The sequence below is a fragment of the Belonocnema kinseyi genome, chromosome 10 (assembly GCF_010883055.1).
Source record: "Belonocnema kinseyi isolate 2016_QV_RU_SX_M_011 chromosome 10, B_treatae_v1, whole genome shotgun sequence".
Classification (NCBI taxonomy): Eukaryota; Metazoa; Arthropoda; class Insecta; order Hymenoptera; family Cynipidae; genus Belonocnema; species Belonocnema kinseyi.
In genome coordinates, this window is record NC_046666.1 from 38,998,827 (window position 1) to 39,019,565 (window position 20,739).

The following is a 20,739-nucleotide window of genomic DNA, read 5'->3' on the forward strand; positions in this document are numbered from 1 at the left end:
GCCATTCTTAAACACTTGTCCATAAATAATATAAATAACCATGAAGACATAACGCCTCCTTGTCTAACTCCTTGAATAATATCGAAACAGTCACTCAGTTTCGCATTCACTCTTACACTCGCTTTGCTACCTTTATGTATTGTTTTTATAGCTTTTAGGATCCATCCATTGACTCCATACTCTTTCAGGACTTCCCAAAGTTTACTTCTATCTACCTTGTCAAAAGCTTTTTCTAGGTCAACAAATGCACAGAAAACTTTTTGCCCTACTCTCAAACTTTTTTCTGTTATTTGCCGTAAGCTAAATATTTGATCCGTACATGACCTTCCTGGCATAAACCCACTTTGGACTTCCCAAATCTTGGCTTCTGTTATTTTCATTACCCTACGAATAAGTATTTTTGAATATATTTTACTTACGGTGCTTAATAAGCTAATCTCTCTGTAATTATTGCACTCGCTTTTATCTCCCTTTCTCTTGTAGATTGGTACGATAATCGCTTCTTTCCAATCGTCTGGGACGTCTCCCATCTCGAAACATAAATTTATGAATTCGCACAGTCTATGTGGTATGCACGCGCCACCGTGTTTAAGCATTTGAGCATTAATACCGTCTTCACCACGGCAGCCTTACCGTTTTTCAAGTTCTTAATTATATACCTAACCTCAGTGACACAGACTTTTTCAATTGAGTTTTTTATCGCATCGTGTTCAACATCACAGCTGTGGTGTCCTATAGCTTCATCTCCGAATTGTCTCCTAAACTAGTCTCTGATCGTACCATTTCCCCCCTACTTTTTCTCATGTTGCCAATTTCTGTACTTTTGTTTCCTTTCATTTTTTTAGAAAGTAGTTTCCTGCTTTTTTCAAAGTCGTTTTGTATTTTTATCTCTTCTTCTTCTCTAATTGTATCTTTACTTTCTTTAACTAATCGTTTAAGTATCCTGTTTTCGCGTCTATAATCATTTCTACGTCTATTTTTTTCCTCATTGCTAAGACCTGCGATGTTCAAAGTTCTCTTGTACGCTTCTCTTTTTGCTTTTTGGGCAGCCTGAATTTCATCATTCCACCACGCATCATCAGAAATTCTTCGTACAACTGCGGTACCACACACTTCGATCGTACATCTAACAAGGATATCCCGTAACATTGTCCAGGCGGCCTCTATATCTTTGTTTTTTATACGGTCCTTCCATGTTAGTTTATTACAAAAAAAAATTTAATCTAAACTTAAGTTGTTCTATTGGACCGTCGTCTTTTTGAGATAGAAAATTTATCTTTTTTTATGTCAGAGCAGTCATCGTTTTTGGTTGAAAATTCACATTCGTAGGTTTAAAATGCAGCTATTTGGTAAAAATTCAACTGTTTAGTTAAAAATTAAACTGTTTTGTTAATAATGTAATTATTATGTTGAAAATTAGAACTTTAGCTTGAACGCTTAATTTTATGGTGTTAAAAATTCAACAATTTTTTTAGTCATTTTGCTTAGTCTAAAATGGAATTTTTTGTTGAAAATTACTCCTTTAGGTTGGAACTGCCTCTTTTATGGTAGAAAAATCCTTTTTCTTAGATATTCATCTTTATTGGCTAAAAATGAACTTTTTTGTCAAACATTCAACCGTCATCTAAAAAATTAATCTTTTGGGCTTGAAAATCCAACTTTTTGAAAAAAATCATATTTCTCGATTGAAAATTAACTCGCTCGTTGCAAATTCTTTTTTCCGGTTTAAATGTCAACTTTTTTCTAAAATATTTGACTTTTTTGTTTCAAAACTGAACTATTTGGATGAAAGGTTGTCTGTTTGGATAAAAAATTAATCTTGTTTTGGAATATTCATCTATTTCGTTAAGGATTGAACTTTTTTTCAACTTCGTCGTTTTTGTTTAATTTCACTGGTTTATAATTCGTTTTTTAAAATTAGTTTTTGAAACTAAAAATTTTTCTGTTTCATTTTTGGTTGAAAACTTACTTTATTTATTTGAAAATTCAACTATTTGGATAAAAGTTAATTTCGTTTGTCAAAGAGTAATCTTTTATAATCAAAATTTCAACTGTTTTGTTTAATGTTCGTCTTTTTAGATAAAAAATTCGTCTTTTTGTTAGAAAAGCCATCGCTTTTGTTTAAAAATTCACATGCAGGTTAAAAGATGAGCTATTTGGTAAGAAATTCAACTATTTCGTTAAAATGCAACTATTCTGTTAAAAGTTTAATCATTTTGTTGAAAATTAAAAGAAGTTTTAAAGTCATCTAGCGTCGTCAAAAAGTGAACTGTTTGCTTGAAAATTCCTTCCTTTGGATTGAAAATTCCTCTTTAATGGTAGAATAATCATCTTGTTTGAAAAATTCATGTCGCTTGGCTTCGAAAATGCAACTATTTGGTTGAAAATTCAACTTTTAAATTTTGTTGGTGTTGTTACAAAAATAAACCCACGGTCGCAGTAATTAATGTAAATGTACTATCAGCATAAAAAAATAGCAACCGGCTTTTCCAGGATAGCAAAATAAAACAAGATTATAATGTTTGCACGTCCACGTTATACAAGCAAAAAATGGAAAAACCTGTGATAAAAAATGGCAAGCTTTCGCAAGCTTTTAGCGGGTGACGAGAACTAAAAGCTCGCTTTGTATATGCATGGAGGCAGTAGGATCATCAAAACGAAATTGAAAGTGCCTGTCGAGGTACAAAATGCACTTAGTCCTTTAGTCAGATAGGCCTCTTCTTGGACCCTAATCCGGCTGTCAAATGACTCTTAATGCAGGACGACGCTCAGAATTCTGTGGGTGAAAATGGAAGAAGTTTGAAAGAGAAAGGGAGAAAAGAGGAGAAAGAGGGTCTTGAGATGATCTCAAGTGTTGGAACTCCCCTGCTTTTATTCTAAATATGCAAATCACTTTAATCTGGCTCATTTCCTAATTTTTTCCAAATGCCTTTTCTGTATCATCAAAATAGTTAAATTTGTATCCAAACCAGATTAATTTTCTACCAAAAGATAAAGTAAAGCGACAATTATTAGAACAGTTATGAAAAGCTAATCCAAACCAACACGATTTTAAAATGGTGCATTAGAATTTTTTTTAGAAAAACAACTACAATAAGTGGCTAATACATTATTTGATCGATTAGAACAAAAAATACTTTTTTGATTTTATAGTTAATTGATATAAATGGTTATTTTTTAAGCTAGTCAGATCACCCATTAGTATGAAAAGAATTTTAGGATATATCCTGAAGTGGGACACTTCAGGATATATATTTTCGTTACAAATCCAAAGGGGTTTATCAAAATAAAATGCTAAAATTTATTTACAACTATAGTATACATTAAAAGGCAAGAATGAATTATGATAAATCATAAGGAACCTTTATTTTTTATTTTTTAATAAAATTCTTATCCACGTGTTAACATTTAGCTTTAATAACAAAAAGATATTAATGAAGTAAACCAATTAATATTAAAATTATTGTTTAGAAGCTCCACGTTTGCCGTTCAATTGATTATTTATTCTAAATAAGTTGTTTGAATTGTTTTATTGCAACCTTAAATTTTTCCAATTGCCTAGGCATAGGAAAGTAATTTAATAGTAACTCATAAATTTAATTTTTCAACAAAATTAGTAAGTATGCATTAAAATTTAATATTATAGATTAATATTAAATATTATAACTATTATTATTAAGAGTAATATTATCGATTTACTTGCAAATTCCACTGCTTGGTTGTAAATTTTGATTTAGAATTCATCTTCATTAAAATGAATACATAAATTTAAAAAAGTGTTTAAACAATTTAAATTATCGTTTGGTTAAAAATTGCATTATTTGGTTAAAAATTTTGTTAAAAAATCTTTTTTCATTATTATTTCAACTTTTCGGTTGAAAATTCGTCTTTTTGGCTCGAAAATTGATCTTTTTAATTATAAATTTTATCTTTCTTGAGCAAAAGTACAACAGGTTGGTTAAAAATTAATCTGTTTAGATTGAGGCATCAACAGTTTTACTCAAAATTCGTTGTTTTATTAAAATTAATTCAACTGCTTTCAATTTGTAATTAAAATCTTTATGGTGAAAATATCAACTATTATATTTCTTGATAAAAATTCACCTTTTTTGTTTAAAAATTCCACTAATCGGTTAAAAGTTGTACTGCTTTGTTTTTTAATAATTTCAACGGGTTTTAATTTAGAATTAAAACATTTTTGTTTAAAATATCAACTATTATATTTTTTGATCAAAAATTATCTTTTTTTGGTAGAAAATTACTCTTTTTGATTTTAAAATTCAACAATTTGTTAGAAAGTTGAAATATTAGGTTAACAAAAAAGGTGAATTATGATACAAAAATGTAATGGTTGATATTTTAACGAAAAAAGATTTTAATTACAAATGGAAAGCAATAGAAATAATAATAATAAAAAAGAATTTTCAATAAGAGTGTTGTAGCCTTAATCTAAACAGAATGATTTTCAACCACACAGCTGCATTTTTTCAAAAAAGATGAAATTTACTATTAAAAAGATAAATTATCGATCCCAAAAAAACAATTTTTCAACCAAATAGTTGAAATAATAATCAAAAAAGATTTTTCAGCCAAAAAAGAATAAAAATTTTAAACCAACTGTTAAATTGTCAAGTCAAAAAGACAAATTTCATACAAAACAGCTGGATTTTTGAATGGACGAGATAACTCTTTAACAAAACTTTTTAATTAAATTTTTTAACTAAGAAATAAAACCTTCAACCAAAAAATTATGGAAATTGTTTGAACACATTTTCCAATTTATTTATTAATTTGAATTAAGATGAATATATAACCAAAAATATAGTAGTAGATTTTTCTAACAAAAAGAATGAATTTTCAATCCAAAAATACAAGTTTTCTTCAAAACAGTTATATTCTTAGCTTGAAAATATAAAATAAAAAAGTTAATTTACAACTAAACAATTGAATTTTCAAATAAATCCATTATATTAATCTTATTCATATTACTAATATTTAATATTAATCTATAATATTACATTTTGATGCAGAATTATCCTATTAAATAAAATCGCTAAAAAAGTTATGAAATTTATTCTTATTCGTATTAAAAATGTAAAAAAAAACTTTTTCTATTACTATAGGAAATCTCATTAACACAGGGCTATGCAAGTTACGCGGAAAGTTTTGAAAAAAAAATGTCGAATTTTTAGCGTTTTTTTCACACATTTTTAAACGTATTTTTTATTATTTGTTACTAAATGTATAATTTATTAGAACTAAAATAAATAGTGGTATTAAATTCAAAAGAACCTAAAGATTACAAGAAAAAATCTACTTTTATGATTTATATTGAAATATAAAAGATACTCAACGATATTTATTATTGTACTACATACTTTTTAAGTTGTCCCAGTAATGGTCAGTTTACCTTATGATTTTTCAACAAAAAAGTTGAGTTTTCAAGAAAAGATTTCAGTTTTCAAATTAAAAAGTTGAATTTTTTAGAAAACAATTGAGGTAAATTTTTAAACCCATAGTTGAATTTTCAAACTACAAAGACGAATTTTCAAACAGAGAAGAATTTACATCAATCATAAGCAGGGGAATTTTTAACCAAGTAGAAGAATCTGTAAGCCAAAAAGACGAATTTTTTAGAAGACAGGTGAATTATTAGCTAATGCAAAAAAGAGAAAATTTCAATTTAAAAAATCCTATTTTTGACAGAGGAGCTTCATTTTCTAACAAAAAGATAACTTCTTAACAAGAGTGTTGAATTTTCATCAGAATAACTCAATTTTCAATAAAATAATTGAATTTTTAACCAAAAATGATTAATAGAAAAGATGTATGCTTTACAAAGAAGTTTAATTTTCAAACAAGTTGTTTAATTATAAAAAAGTAATTCAATTTGAAAAATATAATAGATGATATTACGTCTAAGCAAAAAGCTTTGCTTTCAATCAAAAATATTTTTATTTGACCAAAAAAAAAAAATAATTCTCAACGAAATGATTTAATTTTGAAGAGCGAAAATTAATTATCAACCAAAAAGTTGCATTTGCAAGTTATATTCTTAACATAATAATTCAGTTTTTAACAAAATAGTTGAATTTTAAAGAAAATAAATAAAATATCAATAAAATAGTTGAATTTGTAACCACATAATTGTATATTCGACCTGAAGAGATGAATTTACAATAAAATAGTTAAACTTTTAGCAACAACTCAAATTAATTTGTAATCAAACATTTTCATTCACAATCAAATAGCAGAATTTTGAAGCCAAAAATACCAATTTGTTATAAAATACTTGAATACTCAATCTAAAAGAACGATCTTTTCATCCAAAAAATCGAATCTTCAACAAAAAAGTAAAATTTTATCCAAAAATCCCAGAAAAGGTTTTAATTTAAAATTAAAATAGTATAATTTTACCGAAAAGATAAATTTTCAAAAAAAGATGCAATAGTTGATATTTCAACCAAAAAGGATTTTTATTTTCAATCATAAACAGTTGAATTCATCTAAACGGGATCAGATTAATTGTCTATCAAATATCCGCATTTTTAACAAAAAAGAATAAAAATTTTACGAAAAGATATAAATTTGCAAACCAAACAGGAAACAAATTTTCAGTAAACGAGTTGAATTTTTAACTAAGAAAGATTTTTCAGTCAAAACAGAACAAAATTTAACTAAATTGTTGAATTTTCAAAACAAAAAAGCGAATTCTCTAGAAGATAAAATAATTTTCAATCCGAATTTATGCATTTTTAACCAAAAATTTAATTTTTAATCGAATAGTAGAATTTTTAATTAAAAAAGACGAATTTCCGACAAAAAAGTTGAATCTTTAAGCCAAAAAATATGCATTTTCTACAAATCAGTTGAATCTTAAACCCAAAAATATAAATTTTCAAGCAAAACGATAAACTTGTAGTTGAAAAAATTGATGTTCAACAAACAAAAATAAAAGAATTTTAAACAAAATAGTTGAATTGCCAATAGAAAGAATTATTTTATTATTTTCAACCAAAAAATACGAATTGACTAGAAAATACATCAATTTTTAACCAAATATTAAAATTTTAAATTATAAACGCTGAACTTACAACTAAAAATGAAATCATTAAATTTTGATTCAAAAGTTAATTTGCTAAAAAAATTACATTTCTTGAATATTTAGCCATATTTTACTGTTTATTTAGAGCGAACAATGTTAAATTAAATATATAAAGTAAAAAATCGTTAAAATTTGACAGTGCTAACTTTAATTTTTTTATTTTGATGTATGATTAACAATTAAATAACAAAAGTCTTATTCAAAAAGTATTCAGTGAAAAAAATAAGTCTTAAATTTATCCTTGCTTACTTGAAATTACTTCTAAATTATATCATTTTCAAAAGTTAAAAATTTGACGCACAAGGTTTTTAGATTGAATCGTATATTTTAATTAAAATTAAAAACAATAACAGCTTAAGCAAAAAAAAAGTTGTAGCTTAAATTTATAACCACAGATATCCCGGATTTTTCCATGTGTCTGCATTAATTTTTTATTTTATTCCCAGATCAATTCGATTTGTAATGCACAAATCCTATTTTATCCGAGCCTTTTTCAGTCGAATATTTATTTTAATTTTTTCTGATTTAAAAAAAAATCTCGATCCATGACGAAGATTAATATAAAAATAAAAAATGGTTATTTCATAGACTTTAAAACAAAAAGACTTTTTTATCTTTTATAGTAAAAATACAGAATATCCTTTCGGTTAAATATTAAACAAAAAACGAAAAGGAGAATCGACAGGTTTCCGGGCTGTTTTCGCGGTATGAATATTAAAACAGGAAGAGAGATTGTAATTTATAAAGTTTATATATTAAGTTCCGATTTTTCGTTAACATGTATATAATACGTGTCGAAAATAAAATACTGTGATTTTATTAGAGAAGTTAAAAAGCTTCTCTTCATCAAGATTCCTTTAAAGATTAATATTAATTTTAGAAAAGTTAAAAAATGCTAAATTTAAAGTACCGGTTAGATCAGGCGGATAGGACTCCAGATTTGTTAGGGGAAAGCCTGGGTTCAATTCTTTCTACCTGAATTTTTCCCCAATTTTTCTTTTTTCATTCAATTTTCTCTAAACTGCAAACTACTATAAAATTCATTTAAATCAAGCCAACAAATTAATTTAAAAAAATTATTTTATATGAGAAAATCAGATTTTTCAACGTTAACCATTTACACTTAAAGATGAAAATAAACAATATAAAAATAGTATGCACCTGAAGTTCTGAACGTTCAAATGAACGAAATATTTTTTCCAATTCAATTTTATCAATAAATATTTTTTAATTAAAATTATTTCTTGAAAAAAAGATACTACTCCATCTTTACTCCATTGGGAATCGAACCACAAAACTTCTGATTAAAAAAAAATTTAATAATTACTTGTACCATTAAAAGAGTTCTTATTCTGATCCCTCTAATAGCTTAATTGGAAAAGCACCTGCCCGGAAATCAGAAGTTTTGTGGTTCGATTCCCCATGGAGTGAAGATGGAGTAGGATCTTTTTTTCAAGAAATAATTTTAATTTGAAAATATTATTTTCCATCTAGTCTTCTTAAGACGTTAAGCATGTTCTGTTATTAAAGATTCTTAACTTGATCGATATTTTGTAGATTTTCTGCCTTCATGGTTTGGAGGATTGATCTACTGTCGGTAAGGTACAATCTCTGATGATATAGCAGATAAATTAAAAAAAAATTTTTAATAATCAATAAATATTGTTCCAACGGCAATTAAAAAACGCATTATAATTTTGTTTTTGTAAATATACCATTTCCAATAAATATTAAACAACATTTTAGCCATTTTTATAGTTTACAAAGTTATTAGTAAAAAAATTTGAATGGAAAAAGAAAAACTGGAAAGAAAATGCAGACAGCAAGAATCGAGCCCAGACATTCTGCTTACAAATCCAGAGCGGCGCCGCCTGATCTAAGCGGCATACAGTGGAAAAGGAGCACCTTTTTCGACATACATTAATGTACGCTTATAAGAATTTAAAAATTGCTATATTTTATTGAATAATTAAACAATTTGATAAAAAAATGCACTTTTTAAGTATTTTTTCATGAATAACCTTCATTTTTTGCGAAATCAACTAAAAATCTCTTTCGAAAGACTTCTTGCTGTCATATTTTTCATAATGACAAAAACTGTTAATGATTTCAAACAGTTTTTATAAAAAATGCACATTTTCACAATTTTTTCATGACTAGGTTTAATTTTTTCGGAATCAAGTCAAAATGTCTTGCGAAAGACTCCTTACTCTCAAATTTTTATATAATTTACTTATTATTTTTCTTTATTTTCCTCTAAATCTTCTTCCCACACTTCATCTTTCGCTTCCCCTCCATTGCCTAATACTTCTCTTCTTCCCATATCTTTACTTATTGAACACTCCCCTTCCTCTACTCCACTACCCCTACTCCCCTCCCTCTACACCCCTTCCTCCACTTACCTTTCCCTACTACCCTTCCCCAGTCTTAACTTTCCCTACTCTACTCACCCGCACTACCCTACTAGCCTTCCCTTAACTTAGATCACTTCTAATCATTCCCCTAATTCTTCTCCCATAATTTCTGTCCACTTTCCTACCCACAATTTACTTTTTGTAAATTCGCCTCACTTTCACATCCCTCAATTTCCCTACCTTTCCCTCCACATCACACTCATCAGTCAAGCTTTCATTATTTCCTCAACATTTCCCCTCATTCCACCTACTTCTAACTCTCTTCCCATAGTTTTTTGTTTTGATGGTTTTAATACAGTGTTCTTGTTTTTTGAAATTATTCAATTTACGAAGACTTCCCAATGAAATTATTCTGAAATAATTTTCTAACTCCCAAGAGAGATTAAAATTCAATCCAGAGTTGGGTAGTAACTTGTTACATGTAACTAAATTACTGAATAGTTACGTTATTTGCACTTTGAGGGAAACTTCGTTCTTATTTTGAAAAGTAACTTATAACGTAACTTAGATACGATTTTTGCAGTAACTTGGAACTTTAATTTTAGTCAATTTAAAGTTACTTAATGAAAATCCTTTTTGTTTAAAAATTCACATATTTACTTAAAAATTCAACTATTCTAGTAGAAAATTCAATTATTTGGTTCAAGAGTAACTTTTTTCTGTAAAATTCTTATTTTTTACTTGAAAATGCAACTGTTTTGTAGAGAATTTGACTCTTTGGTTTGAAAATTCAACAGTTTATAGAAAACTTTTTTATTCATTCTGGGTTCTAAATTCGGCTTTTTCTTTTCAATATTTTTTGGATAAAAAAATCTCTTTTTATGTTTAAAGTTCAACGATTTTGTAGAAAAATAAATTGATTTGGTTGAGGATTCAGCTATTTTCTTAGGGTTTCATCTTTTTTCTTGTTGAATTCAACAGTGATTGATTTCAAATAAAAATCTTTTCTGGTAGAAAATTCAGTTATTTAGTTAAAAAGTAACCTTTTTCTTGAAAATTCATATTTGTGGCTTCAAAATGCAACTGTTTTGAGAAAAATTCGTCTTCTTTGTTTGGAAATTCAAAAATGTATAGGAAACTTTTTATTCTTTCTTGGTTCGAAATTCGGCTTTTTCATCTCAAAATTTTGTTCGTAAAAAAATATCTTCTTTGGTTGTTTAAAATCCAACTATTTTTGTAGAAAACTAATCTGATTTGGTTGCAGATTCACCTATTTTAATGAAACTTTGTGTTTTTTTGTTGAATAAGACTGTGATTTATTTCAAATAAAATTCTTCTTTGGTTAAAATTACACTTGTTTTGTTAAAAATTCAACTATTCTAGTAGAAAATTCAATTATTTGATTGGAAAGTAACTTTTTTTAACATTCATATTTTTGGCTTGGAAAATCAATAATTTATAGAACAACATTTTATTCTTTCTTGGTTCAAAATTCGGTTTTTTCTTTTTACATTTTTTTTGTACAAAAATTTCTGTTTTTTCGTTTAAAATTCAACTATTTTGCACCAAAGTAATCTGATTTGGTTGAGGATTCAGCTATTTTGTTGAAATTTCGTCTTTTTTTGTTAAATGTAATTGTGATTTATTTCAAATAAAAATATTTTTTGACTGAATATTCATTTATTATGTTAGAAATTCAACTATCGTATTTTCGGATGGAAAATGCAACTGTTCTGTAAAAGCTTTGTCTTTCAGCCTTAAAAATTTTACAATGTGTAGGTAACCTTTTTTGGACAAAATTCGGCTTTTTCTTTTCAAAATTTTTTTGGTAAAAAGATCTCTTTTTTGTTGTTGAAAATTAAACTATTTTTTTTAGAAAACTAATCAGATTTGGTTGAGGAATAAGCTATTTGATTGAAATTTCGTATTTTTTTATTAAATTAAACTGTAATTTATTTCACATTGAATATCTTTTGTTTTCAACTGAAACCGTTTTGTAGAAAATTCATCTTTTGCCTTGAAAACTAAAAAATTTATATAAAACTTCTTTATTCTTTCTTAGTTTAAAATTCGGCTTTGTCTTCAAAATTTTGTATGGACAAAAATCTCTTTTTTTCGTTTAAAATTTAACTTTTTTTGAAGAAAACTAATATAATTTGTTTGAGGATTCGGCTATGTTTTTTTTTGTAGAAATAATATCAACTTTTATATTTTTTGGTGAGAATACATTGATTTTAGTTGACAATTCATGTGTTTTGTTAAAAATTGAACTATTTTGGTAGAAAGTTCAACTAGTAAATTGAACAATAAGGAATTTTTTTGGAAAAAGTATGTTGTCGGTTTAGAAATTCAACTCTCTTGTTGAAAAGTGTTGTTTTTGGATTACAAATATATTTTGGTAAGTGAATGTCTTTTCTGATTGAAAATTAAACTACTTGGTTGAAAGTTAAACTACATTGTTTAAAATTAAGTTGTTTGGGCGAAGATTTATAATTTTATTGAATTTCGGTTGAAAATTCAAGTATGTATTTTTTCAAATTCGTTTTTTTTGTTCGTTAGAAAATTCAAATATTTCAGCAGAAAATTAAACTATTTGCTTGATAATTAACTTTTTTGTAGGTGATTTAACTCTTGCGCTGAAAATCGCATTTTTTATTAAAAATGTAACTACTTCATTGCAAATATAAAAAATTAAGTTTGTTAAAAATTTAGTTTTTTGGTTGAGGAATGACAATTTATTTAGTTGAAAATTAATTAATTTGGTTAAAACTTAACTATTTTTTTTTTAAATCCGTTTTTTTTTGTTCAAAATGGTAGAATATTCAACTACTTGGATGTTAATAAACTTTTCAGTTAAAAATGTACATTTTGTCCCTGAATAACTGAACCGTAATTAGTTACTAAAAAAAAGTAATTTACACAACACTGATTCAATCTATATACAATTTATTATTAATGTCTCAACTATATCGAAAACCGGAAGGTATTAGATTAAATTTATCTTGCTATATATATCCGAAACACATGCAGCTTAATTTTCCCGGAAAGCTTTCGCGTAAGTCTGGTAGTTTGTGTAAGCTCTTAAACTAGTGTGCTTTCGTAAAATTATTTCATATCTGGAGTGTTCGCAGCCGAACACGTTTGATCAAATTTATCGAAATGTTCACGATTTTCGCAAGAAATCCAGTTTTTATGGGCAAAATAGAAAATGAAATGGAAAAGTCCACTTTTCTGTCCTTAAAAAATAAATCCGATTTAAGTGTTAATTTAGCTTCTTACTTCTGGGTGTAGCGCTCCGAATTAGTAACCAGCCAGTCCGGGCTCGATCCCTAATGCCAAAATTTGTTGACAATTATTTTCAATCGATTTTTTTTAGCAATGTACTATTGCATTTGCTTAAATAAAGCCAAAATATTCCTGTTATTTTATATCTTAAACTTTGAAATGTTAAAAATTAAATCAATAAATCCCTTTTATGCGAATTTTACGTTATGTGAAACAAAAATTATCATCAAGATTACCAATTTTCAAGAAATTTAGGTTATATTAGCGTTTTACATCGAAAATAGGTATTTTATTTCGAAATTGATGAGATCTCAAACTTTAAAATTTGTTTAATAATTTAAGTTTTTTCGTTTTGCTAGCGTTTTTTTACCGGAAATTGACATTTCAGAACCAAAAAGATTATATTTTGAAAGTTAATAATTTTTTAACAATTTTAGGTTACGTTATAGTTTTACATAAAAAATTTATATTTTTACCAATAAAAATGATATATTTCGAACAAGTTCTGCCATTTTTTAACAGTTTCAGATAATATTAAGGTATTTAAGAAAAATCAAAAGATTTTCAAAATTTACAATTTTTCAAGAAATTAAGGTAATGTTGGTATATTTTATCTAAAACAAGTATTTTTAAACAAAAGTCATTAATTTCAAATAAAATCATTTTCGTATATAATGACAAAATTTACAAGCCTGAATGATTTTTATTTGTACCTTCGTGATTTTCATAAAAAAACTGGAATTTTTAATAAGAAATACTGGAGATTTCAAAGAAAATGCATACATTTTAAGACGTATAGGTCACGTTGACGGTTTACATTGAAAATTGGAATTTTAAAATAAAAATCATTAAAATTATTTCTTGAAAAAAAGATCCTCCTCCATCTTCACTCCATTGTGAAACAAACCACAAAACTTCTGATTTCCGGTCAGGTGAAAAATAATTCGTCAGTTTTTGGATTGTGTGACTGTTTTTCGTCATAAATTGGTATGTTTAGTAAAAAAAGATTAGATTTCAAAGATTACAAATTTGTGTACAATATAAGTTAAGTTAGTGGTTTTCACCGATAATATCGATGCAGATTTTCAAGATGATCGACAGTTTTGGAACAATTTAAGGTTATGTCAACGTTTCTGTCCAAAAATAGGTGATTTAAAACAAACAAAAAATTAAATTTCAATGAAGATTTACAATTTGGAAATTTGAAGATATCGATTTTCGTTAATTATCGAAAATATGATCCGTGCTATTATATTTTACCATTTTAGATAATAAATACTACGAAATACAAAATTTTTTTATTAATATTATTTTTTTGATTTAAACATAATAATATGATAAAATAATATTTATATGAAAAAATAAATATGATAATATAGAAATAATATAAAATAATAATTGCACGAATAACGCGCGTATTGATTTTCTAGTAATTAATAATTGATTAAATTATAATTTTTTTAATTGATTAAACTGATAAATTATGAATCTATTCATTTATTAATCAATAATTTATTGATGTTTTAATTTATTAATTTGTTACTTAATTTATTAATCAATTATTTATTAAATTATTTCAAGTTAATGTCTATAATACTGAAGATAATTTTAATTTTGCTTATCTGAGTAATTCGACACGTTAAAGATATTATTTTGAACCTGTGTAATTAATTCTAGTACTTCCGTGATAAAGAATCTTGTTAATTCCACTTTTTTAATATAAAAAAACATTTTTCCGAAATTAAAATATGATGATATTTTAAGCTGAATTTCAAAATGCTTACTTTAGGAGTAATTTAACAAGACGGGATACATCTAGTTTCTTTTTTAAATTGCGATAATTATGGTTTCCGTATGACTTTTTTATTTCGGTTTTAACGTCTATAATTGTTAATTAATTAATTAATTAATTAATTGAGCAACTTTTTTACAATCCATAAATGAAAAGTTGGAGAATAATTTTTACAATGAATGAAAATTTATATCTGCACTTTAAATTAAAATGGTTTAAAAGTGTAATCTTTTTTTTGAAGCCTAATTGTTTTTGTTTAAAAAAACCGATTTCGGGTAAAAAGGATAAGATAACATGGTATGGTTCAAATGCTTCGAGGTTTTTTTCAAATCTGTATTTTTATTAAAAATACCGATTTTCGTCAAGAAGCACTGACATAACTTTTGTTAAGAATGGTAATTATTATTTGAAGCCTAATGATTTTTTGTTCAAACACAATAACAAAACAGTTCATTATCAACCAAAAAATATTAACGTTACACCAAAGGATCAAATTTTCAAGTTAAAATGACAAACCTTTTAGGAGACTGTTAAATTTATAATAATGCAGGTTTAATTTTCAATAAAAAATGTATTTTTAATTATCAAATATGAATTTTCTATAGAAAAAAAAAGATTTTTGACCAAAAAGTACAATTTTCTTATCCTAAGCAGTTTTCAGATTTTAACCAACAAAAATGATGAATGATTATTAAAATTTTAATTTTAATTTTAATTTTAATCGTTTTTCAGTCACCCATAATTTTTATATTAAAAATAGGTCTATAATGAAGATTGGCAGTATTAGAGATCTTTCAACATTCAATTTGTGTAATTTAAAATAGTGTAGTTTTAAATGCTTTTTTGTAGTTATATTTCGAAGATTTACAATTAAAAAATCTTCATACTTTAAAATATAGAAATAAAGTTTTTAAATTTTGATGATTTTGTAGATCAAAAGTTTTGTTTTCAATTATAAATCTTCCAAATAAAAAAAATCCAATGTAAACTGTCAAAAATACAGAATTTTCCATTGTAAAACTTAGAAATTACATAAATTGTATTTATAAATTATCAAGTGATTAGTAAAAAATTAAAGATTGATTGAAAATTTGTGAATTTTTAAATTATATAATTTTAAACTATTTTTTTGTAAAGATTGACGATTTAAAATTATTAATTTTTGAAAGATTTATAATTTAAAACTTTTTAATTTTTAAAAATTATGTATAAATTCGTATTTTGAAATTTTGATGATTTTAGAAATAAAAAATCAAGTTTTCAATTCCAAATCTTTCAAACTAGAAAAAATTTGAACGTCTAACATAAAAATTACTGAATTTTTATTTGAAAACTGTCAACATTAAAGGTTCTTTAATTTTAATTAATATAATAATTTAATTTTCTACAATTTTACAAAGACCCAATTAAAAACTGGCTGATTAAAAAAATGTACAATTCAAACTTCTTAAAATTTGAAGTTACAGTTGAAAACTTTTGAATTTCAAAGATGTATAAATTATTAAAAATTCTCAAATTTTAATGATTTGTGAAATCAAAAGTCATGTTTTAATTCAAAATCTTCCAAATTAAAGAAAACTTTAATGTAAAACATCAAGATTACTAAAAATTTTAAATTAAAATTGTTAATTAATTAAAAATTTTTTAATTTTAATTGTAAAACTTAAAAATCGTATAATTTCTAAACTTTAAAGATTTCAAAGTTCTACAATTTTGAAGAGTTAGAATTGAAAATATTTAAATTCTGCAAATTATAAAAATACAAATGATTTAATTTTCAAGATTTATATTTCAAAACGTATGTAATTTGCAACGTCTTTTAGAATGGTTTAATTAAAGAAATTTCGATTCAAAATTCTTCAATTTTAGCGATTAAAAACTTAAAATCCGTTAATTTGGAATATTTTCAATTATATTGAATTAAAGTTTCACGAGTGCACAAATTACTTTGAAGATTGTTATTAATTAATTATTATTTATTAAATTCTTCTTGCGAGCAGACAGTTTCGGGTGGCAGAATTATAGATAAAATTCAATAATAATAATAAATAATAAAAACTCATAAATAAAATAATATTAATAATGAAAATAATACAAAATAATTAAACAGTAAGGAATTGAACATTTCAACATACGCCCACAGAAAAAAATAATTGGCTCGACTAGATTTTTTTAACAAAGAAAATTTTATTTTTTAAAGAACCCAAAAAAATATAAAAATTTCCATCTTGATCGAGTCAATATAAAGAAATATTGCATCAGAAATGGCAACCAAGAGATTTTTAAGTCAAGTAATAAGGAATATTTACATTTTTTATAGTCTATATAAAACTGAAGATAATTTGGTTGCAGCAAGAAGATTATTTTTAATGTGTGTAAATAATTCTAGGGTTTTTGCTTTGAAGCAATATCTTATGATGCATTATCCTGATGGAGCTGATGAAATCTATGGAACAGTTTCAGAATACTACATTGTTATTATTTTTGAATAAAGTTACAAATATTGCACAATCATGTTATTTAATTTAAATAATTGGATTTTTTTATATAAACATTTCTATTTTTCACGTATCTCATTTCTATAACCTACTTTTAATTAATATAATACCAAGCCCCAAATAAATTCGTATTTTTTTGCTAAAAAATTTAATGTTTTTCCAATAGCTAAGTATCAAATATTTAGGAAATTACGCTGTCATTAATAATTAAATAAAAACATCCCAATTTCTTTTTTATCATAAATATGATAATCAGGAATGGGAAAAGGCACAATAGGAAAAGGCGGAATGGGAGGTTGGAATTTTTTTTTATTAAATTAATAATAATAACGTCATTTTTGAATTTGTTAACAATATTATTTGCTTTCTTTTAAATGTATTGCAAATATAAGTGAATATAAATTAAATTAATAATATTAACTTAACTTTTGAAGTTATTAACAATATTATTTGATTTCTATTGACTATATTGTAAATATAAATAAATGTAAATAAAAATTTGAATAATCTAAATATTTTTATCTGGTAATGAGACGTTAAATAGTGTTAAAAAAATATCGTAAGCATATAAATCTGGTTAATTTGTCTTTTGCAAATATGCTTAACGAATTGCACGAATACAATCTTGAAATCTAGATCTGAGGCCTTCCCAGTATATATAGGAGTGGATATGTTCCAAATGCATCAGTCTGAAAAATGAATATTCTTATCAACATTCTACTCCTTACAATCACGTTCTCCCTTAATTTTGGTGGCAAGTACATCTGATATTATAAATATTAATGCAAATAATTTTTTGAAAATGCTAGCTGAATTTTTAAATAACCAATTAACGAACCCGTTCAAATCAAAATAGTACCAAAAACGCTTAAAAATTCAAATGATCTAATTTTCTAAATAGAATTGACGTTCCATTAATTTCAAGTTATTTTAAAAGCTCAAATAGATTTATATCTTTTAAATTATTGAAGTTTTGTCCTCAAAAGAAAAAATTTTCCTCTTCCAATTATATGAATAAAAATAAAAATTTCCTTTTTCCCAACTTAATATAAATGTTGAAAATAAAAAATAGTATCTCGCAAATGAATGTTCCTCTTCCAATTAAAAAAAATTAAATATCGAAATTCTCTCATTTCCTACTCTACAAAAATGTTAAAGATAGAAAACGATCTGTACTAATTCAGAAAAGAAAGAAACAAAATTTCGCACTTTCGACTCTACACAAATTCTGATCATTAAAAAATTCCTTCCAAATAAAAAAAAATCCAAATCAATGAAAATTTTGAACAAAAGAGTCTTTTCCAATTAAAAAAATTAATTTCTCTCATCTACTCATTAAAAATATTTAAACGCAAAAATCATACTTCTTTGAATTCGTAAGAAATTGTAAATTAAAATTTCCTCCTATCTAACTCGATACAAATCTTAAAGATATAATTTGTCCCTCTGCCAATTTAACGAAAATTAGAATCTAAAATTTCTTTATTGCACACTCAATAGACATGTAGGAAAAATAAAAGTTTCTCCTTTGATTCAGAAAAAATTTAATATGAAAGTTTCCTCCAATAAATTTAAAATAAGACTTTTGAAAGTCTAAAGTTTTTTATACATAAAACCTTTTAAGCTGAATTATTTTAATTTTAAATAGTTTAAAATTAATAAATGTTTAATTCTTATTTTAAAATCATAAATTAGCCATTGCACTAACTAATTAAAAAAATTGAGTGCAGCAATTAAAGTTGAAACATTCAAAGTATAAATTTAGTACTATTATACGTTAACGATTCAAATTGTTTAGTTTTTAATATTTAATTTGCCATTGCTCATTTTCAATGAAAAATTAAATATGAATAAATTTTTTTAAATTTATTTTCTTTTAATTAAAAAATGTTGACCGAAATGGGTTAGGAATGCAATATTTTAGAAAGAAAAAATATTTAAATAGGACTTAAAATCGAATAAATGCGTTTAATTATTAATTTATTTCTATAAAAGCAAAATTATTTAGAAATTAAAAATAGCTTATTATAAAGTTTCAATTGGAAGTTTGAATTTGTTGAACTGCTAAGGCTTTCGAATTGAAAGATTTCAATTGTTAACGTAAAAATCTGTGAATTGTTTAATTTTAGAATAGATTAAGAATTATCACAATTATCATTAATTAATTTACATTAACCTTATCACATTATGACGATTTTAATCAAAAATGTTCCAAATTAACAGCTATTAATTTTTAATTATTTAATTGCCTAAATGTTAAAAAATTTTTTAATTAAAAAAGTTTGCTCAAAAACGAAGACTTAAAACGGAAAATAACAATTGAACTTCATATTAAAAAATAGTTAGAGTCGAATTTATTTTAAATTACATTGTATCATATGATTTGAAATTTTTGAAACTTCAAGTGGTTGGATAGATTTTTGTCTAAAACTTTATAAAATTCCAAGTCGAGAAATAAATTGACTGTCCAGAATACATACACCTAAGGTTCTGAACTTTTAAATAAACGAAATATTTTTTTCCAATTCTATTTTATCCATAATATTGTTCCAACTATAATACAAAAATACATTTTAATTTTATTATGGCAAATATTTTATTTCCAAAATAAATTAAGAAATATTTTTGCCATTTTTTTAGTTTACAAATTTATCATTAAAAAAATAGTTTATTTGAACTTTCACAACGTAAAGCACATCCAGAATCCACATTGTGGAATCTTGAAGAAATGCAAATTTAAATTGTGTCGCCATCAGTTCTTTCAGTTTTTATTGTTCAATATTTTATTTTTAGAATAATTTAATATTTTATTTCTTTTTTAATCAAAATTTGGTCTTATTTTTACAGAAATTAATTCTTCGAGAATTCACCAAGGTCGCGAACTTCAGCCACTCAACCTAGATCTTAGCCTAGGTCTTCACCCACCACACCCACCTCTTGACCTAAATCTCTACTTAGGTCCTCCTCGTCCCAGCCCACCTGGCCCACATCCGGGCCCACTTTCTATAGAACGAAACCCTCCCGCTTGGACTTTTGAATTAAGGACCATCGAAGGGAAAGCATTATTTGGGGTGTGGCAAAATCCTTCTGGAAAAGTGATAGAAGTTCGCCTTCGAGAAAAAAATTTTATTCCAAATAAGAACTATCGCATAAGAAATGGAATAAAAAAATATCGTATGACTTACAATAACATTAATTTTAACGTTTATATAAAAACCAATGGAACAATTGTAGGAGCTGAACTTGCACGAAGATAGAAATATTAAATATAAACAATAAAAAAATGAAAATTATTGAATATTTTTCTCATGTCTATTCCTGGATAAAGACTTAGTTAAGTTAAAATTACTCTTACTTATGATACGCAAAAAAAGACGCAAGCGATAATTTTTTTGTTTCGCGCAATTTTTAAATTAAAATATTAAATTAATATTAATATTAATTTTCTTAATCAGTATATTTTGTGTAAAGAATTTTTTTCACAGAATATATTAAACAAAATGAATACTGATTATATTTCTTTTACACAAGAGTTAATAGTATTATATTTTTTATAAACAAAATAGTTTCTACACATAATATATCATTATTAAAACGTTCCTACATCGAGTTTTTAAATGCCCAAGAATTAATGTTGAACAAATGCTCTCGAGAATATCAGCATTTACGTTTGAACAGAGCATTTATAGAGCACTTAAGAAAATT

The 20,739-nt window shown here is 25.2% G+C and overlaps 1 protein-coding gene across 12 annotated transcripts in view; it reads right to left on the reverse strand.

The window, feature by feature from the left end:
- The window catches only part of LOC117181543 (disks large 1 tumor suppressor protein), a 1,257,521-nt gene that overhangs the window by 652,321 nt on the left and 584,461 nt on the right, over positions 1–20,739 (reverse strand). The window lies entirely within an intron of this gene.